General features: G+C 31.9%; 1 protein-coding gene across 2 annotated transcripts in view; it reads left to right on the top strand.

The window, feature by feature from the left end:
• The first annotated feature begins 3,722 nt into the window (after positions 1-3,722).
• LOC149482688 (uncharacterized) overlaps positions 3,723-7,993 on the top strand; it is a 99,148-nt gene continuing 94,877 nt past the window's right edge. Inside the window, exon 1 of one of the 2 annotated variants that reach the window (XM_089703280.1) lies at positions 3,723-3,906. The gene's annotated coding sequence lies outside the window, so the exon portion shown is untranslated. The remainder of the gene's footprint in view (positions 3,907-7,993) is intronic. The other variant, XM_089703279.1, reaches the window with a different exon arrangement.

Here is a 7,993-nt window from a genome sequence, read left to right as displayed (position 1 = left end):
GAATTCGCTTCTTCGCAATATATGTTCATAGCAAATACAATTTTCATATTAATTAAATTTTGAGGTTAATACATGGCAAATGAAAAGAAGATGATAAATACGGATAAAGACATTGCAATTTGTTTTACAAACAATTTTAAACACAATCTTCTAATTCCGTTGACTGCAGAAAAAGTTTTTGTCTATTAACAGCTAATCCACGCCCCGCCACGTCTATTCCGCAAAGGCTTTTTTTTTAATATTTTATGTTTCTCAACTACTAGTTCTAGCGTGAACAGCAGCAGCAGCAGTCTTTCTCAATATCAGTATTCCTGAAACAATAAAACTGTTCAGTTATTATGAAACCAATAAATTCCTCACCTTTATAATATGTAATCGTATAGTTAAAGTTGGCACAAAAAGATAAACACCGATAGACTTATCTATCGTGTACACTGGTGACTGGACAGTAACCCAACCTGCATGTCCCGAAATTCGGTGCAAACATAGTGGTTTCCACTCGTTTGTCCCCCGACTTTGTTTACAACGTTACATGTGTCTATGTTACCTACGTTTACTAGTTTTAGGGTTCTACAAATAACACAGATTTTATTAACTATATTCTTTGTATTCTATATGCTTGAGTTTGTCTTTTTGGTTAAGAATATCATAATAGATCTAATTTTATTTATTTGTGCGTCTGATAACATTGTTTTATACAAGTGTATCTTTATTGCTGGTTGGCGACGGTTGAAGTAGCCTCTGCCGTTCACAACTTGCCGATCATCTGTTAGAACTCTAAGATTCTGCTATTTTATGACACACCAAGATCTAACGCGTAAATAAGTACACGCACTCGATTAATTACTTGTGAGTTACTGCAACTTTGTTATCGGTAATTAACTAGTTCGTGAGACGCGTCAAGTGGTCTTATAAAAACCTTTTCCACAGAGACGCCATAAAAGGGAATAGTGAAAATATTACCCGGAGATAAACTTAGCAGATTTACGAGCATCTTAGAAACGCTAACCAATTAGCTTTTTATATATTGATTGTAATAAAAACGTAAATTGGGATGGTTGTCGCACCGAAGCGTTATGTTATGTGTATTGCATGTTTTAATTATTTTTCTGATGAAGTAATTATGATTTATTTAACGGAGCAAATATGATAGGAAAACTATCCTTTGCACCCATTCAGTTTGAGTTGAGTTAGAACTATAGAATTTTCACTTTATGGTTGTTTTAAAAATCACATTTTTTCTGAACTAAACTACACAAGTCAAAGTACAGAAATCATCATGACTTATCATTATTACCAATTCGAATAAGTACCTCCTAATTATTACTACTACATAGTTAGTAATTAACATCTTCGATTCGACCTCCGATTACGGTTCGGTGTAATAGCCGGTAAGTTTGAAGAAGACATTCATTAATCTTGCGATCCCAGATACACCAACTAATCATTTTTATCACTTTCACTAAAACGCATGTGACTTATGTCTACGAAAGTGATTTTGAAATGTTAATTGCCGAACTTTATTTTTTTATAACTTGATTGACGTCTAGTTACGAAATACAAGCTTATGGTAACTTTCAAAACTTGTAATAGTACCATAAATATATTAATTGTAATGTATACTTTCCTTGAGGTCAATAACTCGTGCACTTTATATCTTACTTTTCTAATTCTAGTTGAATGCGTCAATCAAATGCCTTTCAGCATTTTACCTAAAGCAAAATCACAAAATGGGAAAGTTGTATGACGTAATAAAAAATTGTAAGTATGTAATTCTTTTTAGGACCCGTATAAGACGCAGCTCCCAAAAAGATGACTCTTATTTGTTGCTATTATAATTTATTATTTTTTATCAATCTTGATATTTCGTGTCTGTTTTCATCGGTATATGAGCTAAGAAATTCACAAATTTTTGGGTTTTGTTTTTGATATTATTAAAAAAATCCTGTATATATGTAAGTAGGTAATTACGTATCTCATGGCGGGATTTACATTATTTCTTGTTTAACATTGTACTAATCATAACAGATTTGAATTCATTCACGTCGTTAGTATATTGAGCAATAAGATCCTGTTTGAAAATTTACTTTCCTACAAAATTTTTCGATTTATATGAAACCTACGAACTGCATCTAGAAAATATATCAAGCGACTAAAAATAAAGATTTTCGCGGAGTTTTTCATGTGTACGCTAAACAAAAGCTGGCTGCAATTCATTTTCAGCCCAACATGGAAACGAAAATAAAATGAGGACTGAATAAAATTTTATTTTATGCGTGGCTCCAGTGTTTAGATAAAACCTTCTTTATATATTGTTGTTTTATTTGAACAAAGGGATAGTTGGATAGGGGACGTAATGAGTCCAGTGGAGCTCGCTTTGAAAATTATGTGGTTTTAAATTGTTGTTGTTTACGCGACTGTGTTTCCAATTATTATTTGCTTGATACAATAGTTATCACAAATAACAATAGAAGCTTGGGTTGTACAATATATGCCTAAGTGGTGAACTATAAAAATGTACTGTATAAGATATAAGAGTAGTCTGGTAGGTAGTATTGCGTAGGTACCTAATACCTATACAATTTTGAATATATTTTCTTCAACAACAAAAATTATTATAGGTACACAATTTTGTAATATGTAGTTCAGTTTTTTAAGGTTTTTTTATAAATGGGGCAAAAGGTCGATGGTTGGAAACTGTTGTGAAATGAATATTTATCTTAAAATCTTAAAGCACTCTAGGAATCTTCCATCATGTGTCGTGAGCTGGCACTAATTACCGAGTCTGGGATTCACGCTACAAGGATATTATTTTATAATTATAAAGTAGGCCAAGTATGTAAAGAACCATGTTATTTGTGTCTTATTTCCGTAGTATGTATCTTCTTAGTTATCATTGGGTACATTGTCAACTGTACAATTATAAAATGTAGACTTTCTTATAGTCGATAGAATTTTGTTTTTTTTAATACAGTGTGGATTTGCAAAGTACCTATTTGTGGGATAAAAATAATAAATCTTATTATGATTACATTATCAAAATAATAAAAACTTTACAGTATGTATTTATTATAATATTAGGTAGTTACCTAGGTATATTTAATTTTAAATTTTTCATAAAGGTACTCTCTTCATATTCCTCATAGGTACCTATTTACAGATCTATGCATAAAATTAAAAATGTTTAAGACTTAAAATGATAACTGGGAACTATAAATATTTTTGGAAATATCTACAAGTCAGTTTTTTGGAAATAAAGAGGTTAATGATCACGTCGTACTTTTGTAATATGATATTTTAATTTTTAATAATTTATAAAACCTAACAATATTAAATCTGTGGTTAATATTAACCACTACTAGGTAGGAAGGTAATTAGGTAAGTAATCATTGATTTGTATGATACCGCAATCAAGTTGGAAATATTGAAATCTATAATTATTAATAGCATTGCAGTTCTTAATCCGGTAATATAAATCCATCGTCCAAGTCCGAAGCAGTGTAATACGCTTTTTCCATTTAATACGACAAGTAGTATGCGCATAATATTATGTGCATAATATTGCATGGACACGACCACTTTCAAAGGACTAATGCATCGCCTATTGCGCAAGCCGCGCCGCGGCCGCAGGGAAAGCCTCCGCAAAAAAGTAATCCATAATTTCCAAACCGCATTTCAAAGGGAGTCCATCTCTATTACATCCGCGGAATTGCAATAAGTTTGCTATTTTGTCGAGTATCCCAATACATTTCACCGTGTTCGAATCAGTTGCGCCCGCGCATCAGTTCCGTTCGCACGTGTTATTCGCGCGCCATCTGTCCACTCGCGAAGTGCGTTCGAAATACACCTGTGATAGTGATATGGTTCTGTGTGCCAATCGGATTCCTTCTTAGTGCTATTGAAAAAGTAAGTCTGTGACCTGCTTCATATTCGAGACGCAAACGCGTCCACAAATTACGAAATTATCACCGATAAGTGTAAATAGTGTTGTGTTAGGTTAGTTACTAGGTTAACGATCCGACCGGCATGTAAAAAGTCTGTATCGATAACATAACACGCGAATCACAAACCCAATTCCGAAAGAGTGGATGGCTAATTAATGATATATGCGTTTATTACGTGCACGTATTTAAATTATTTAGAAATCTCAGTCGTCACATGAATGATAAAGTGCACGAAATCGACGGAGCGGCGCGCTCAGATGCTGCGATCTGTTTAGTGTGTAATAACTTCGTAACATTGCAATAAACTAAATGAAATATGACTCATAACTTAAACTGTGTTTAAATTCCGATTTTCAGTCGAGTTTCATTTATCATAATGTTTAGAATCGCTCTCACAATTAAAAACTAAATCGATTCGCGTAGACATGCAAAAACGGCGGCGAGTGATAGTATAACAAATCGTTTAAAATAAAAGACATCAATGTCATTACGATAGAAACGATCGAGAGCAACACGAATGCAGAATAATAGAACACAAGTAATATTCACGATATCTTTATACGACTATATTAGATACTGTGTTCATGCAAAATGCAACGAATCTCAGCCATAGCGGAGATTGGCTGCGTGTGCGCGCGTAGGGTTACTGGCATTTAGAATATCAGCTGATTTATGAGCCGCGAAATTGTAGTTTTTACTTTTTAATTGGAGACGTGTGAATCGGTAGTGAATGCATAACTTTGTTTTTAAAATATGTGCTGTTAATGATTTGAATAGAAGAAGAAAGCGGAAAATTAAATTTAAATAAAAATAATGAAAGGCTTGAAGGATTAAATTAATAGGTACCTACCTTAAATATTATGTAAGAGAAATAGCTAGTTTCGAGATGATTTCAACGATTTAATCTAATTAATGAATATTTATTTGTTTAACATAACTTTTGTAAAATAATAACTGCAATACTTTTTTATATCAAATAATATTTCATAAATTATAGTAAGCATCTATTTAATCAACAATCATTGACCAACATTTATAAAGCAACCTACCATAACAGTACAAGAGCAAAAAATTAACAAGCAATACAAAATAGCTATAAAAGTATTTGAACAAAAAACGGCGATAAAATCCAATTATGATACATTGGTAACCCTATCCGAGTATGTTAGTGGCGCGCATGCGTAGTGAGAGTTAGAATATGTAGCAACGACCTGGAACGCATCGGCGCGAATTAGCGCCCGTAAAGAAATTAATATTTTAATAAGTACTCGCGTGCAGGTGAGAGCAAAAGGTTTTCCTTGTAGAAATCACAGTTTTATTGCGGTGCTTTTTAATCTCGTGCTTTTGACGCAATTTTATGGCTACGGTATATATTTATCGGAACAAATGAATTTTTATCGTTATTACATCGATATGACTTCAGATTTCGCATGTGTGATATGATGTAATTGGAGTTTATGGATGGTGGAAGAGATATTCATCCGTTTTATTCTTAATAACAATAAATAACATGTAGTTGTTGCATTCAATGGGAATTTTACACTTATAGGTACTTTAGAATGTAAACATTTTCATATGATAATACTTACCGATGTTGTTTATAATTACATATTTACTATCGATACCTTATAATTCTTGAGCGCAGCACTAGAGGATTAACCCGTGAAGAAATTAATATAATATTTGAATATTATTTTCACACATAACACATGTTTAAATCTAGTTACAAAACATTACAACTACAGTCGCATAATAAAATTTAAAAATATACTATACCATAATCATCGACATTTTACTAAGCACATCACTACACCTATAAAGATATGTAATTCCAATCACAGGCTCGAAGTTAACGATGTATGGAGAACACAAATGATATAAATTCAAGTTTAACCACAAGTCGGACTTGTCATCGATCCAATACTACAGTTTAATTGATGACTGGATGGTAATGCGCTGGTAATAGGACCTGTAATCTGTGCCAGGGGGCTCAATTTTGTCTCTGCCTTGAATCTAGATGTTTCCCAGTCAATAATATATTCATGAATGCTTTTATGTTTGCATATTAATAAACTAGATATTCAATTATTCATGCATATTTTAAGAAACATGTACAAAAGTTGCCTCAAAGTAATAACTAATAATTAAAATAGGTACGATTGAATAATATCGATAATAATAATTAGAAATATTTAGGAAACACACTATTATCGTAGATGTTAAGTTTAAACTACCTACGACTCGAATTAATTATTAGTCAAAATTATTGCAAAAATCATCCATTCCAATTATTATAAGTAATTAACAAAAACATCTTCTATTTTACTAATAAAACTCACCTGACAATGTTAAAACACCCACGTTGAATATAAAGTCGAGCAATAAACAAATTGCTTTGCCTACATCGTAGCGTTGACATCTTAATTGCATTTGCTTTTACCAACTGCAGAATGTAGGTAATTGATATGTAATCACCACTTTCATGACAACAAAATGATGAAAATAGACCATCGTATCCCTTACTATAATTATTAAATATAATAACATTAGATTATTAACTAATTTTACACTTATTTACAACTGTTTTTTTTTATAATAACACAGGCCAAAAACAATCACGCTCATTGCGTCTGCCCGCCATAATTTGAGTAAAGAATTCACGCACAGATAATTAATAATATTGCCATCCTCAAATTGTACTAATTAGATGCAGATAATAAATATTGCTAGGTATTTTTTTCCTGATTTTATCGTTATAACCTTAGGTTATAACAAATTAAATTTGCACCCGCAAAAAAGTTATAATTCTTTTAAAATAATTTTGAAGTTTTAAGTATTGTGAATGTGGCGCCCAGATTTTATTTATTACCCTTACAAATTAGAAGTTAACTAATATTAATTGTTTGGTGAAAATAAAAACACATGTTTCACATTAAAATCTCATTCCATATCTAAATATTAATAAAATACTATTAAACACTTGACCGTAATTTGAAGCTTACTTCATTGAGAAGGTACCTAGCTTTTTCCGCCTATTTTTCCCTCTCTTTCCGTTGTATATATGCTATCTCTCTCGCACACCTCTCCACCAGGTGGCGGGGCGCACGATAATGTCGGGCGCTGGATGTTTTTCATTGGCGTCTAGCTTCCGCCGCGAGAAGGTTGTCTACAAGACTACAACCTTGGTGCTATTAAGTATTAAGTATTGCTTAAAGCAAGTGCTAAAAGTGTTAAAAAGTGTATCCCGTCGGATCGGTACAGTGAGTTATTTTTACATCTATTCTAATAATATTTTACTTAAAAATGAGTAAAAATCTTTAAAGTCAACGGTATAATCGTTGGACTTTATTTAAAATGCTGAGGTTTTTAATGAATCCTTCAGCAATAGTTTATTTTTCAATATGCTTAAATACTTAATAGCATGATTAAAGATATTTAAAATTAACGATACAACCGTTACATTTTACTTGAAATAGTAACTTTTCTTTTGAAATATTTCATTATGCAATATGTACTAATTAATATTTGAATTTTTAATACTGTGAGTAAAGTTATTTTAACGGTGTTACCGTTCGGCTTTACTCGAATCGTTAATATTACTTTTGTGATTATTTGATATTACTAGATATATCAAATACCCTCTCTTGTATATAGATATTTTTAATATTTTATTTCATTTTTAATAATGTGTTTTTATTACAAGGGTACAAGTGAATTTTTCGTGGAAAAATTACAATTAATACTTAGTATGGATATGAGCCAACTCAAAGCTTTACAGGCATACAATCCATTGCTACGACTTTATTACATTGTCGTTATCGCTAGGAACGGTTCGGAATTCCTATCATAGTTTATTACTAAAAATTATCGAACGAGATGAGTCAGCTCCAAGAAGTCACGACATGTCAGAACATGTTGTGATTTTATTTTATAAATCGTACGGGAGTTACCGCTCAACTGAATAATGATGGAATTCGCTCATGTATAGTAGATACGAACCATGAATGTTCCACACATTCAAAACTATCCGTAGTCTATACGTGTCCTTT

Source organism: Colias philodice, chromosome 14 (genome assembly GCF_061535455.1).
Source record: "Colias philodice isolate Cphi_HAF_F1 chromosome 14, ilColPhil1 Martin Lab GWU primary, whole genome shotgun sequence".
NCBI lineage: Eukaryota > Metazoa > Arthropoda > Insecta > Lepidoptera > Pieridae > Colias > Colias philodice.
Note: the sequence above shows the minus strand (reverse complement) of the source record. Positions and strands in the feature narration are given on the sequence as shown.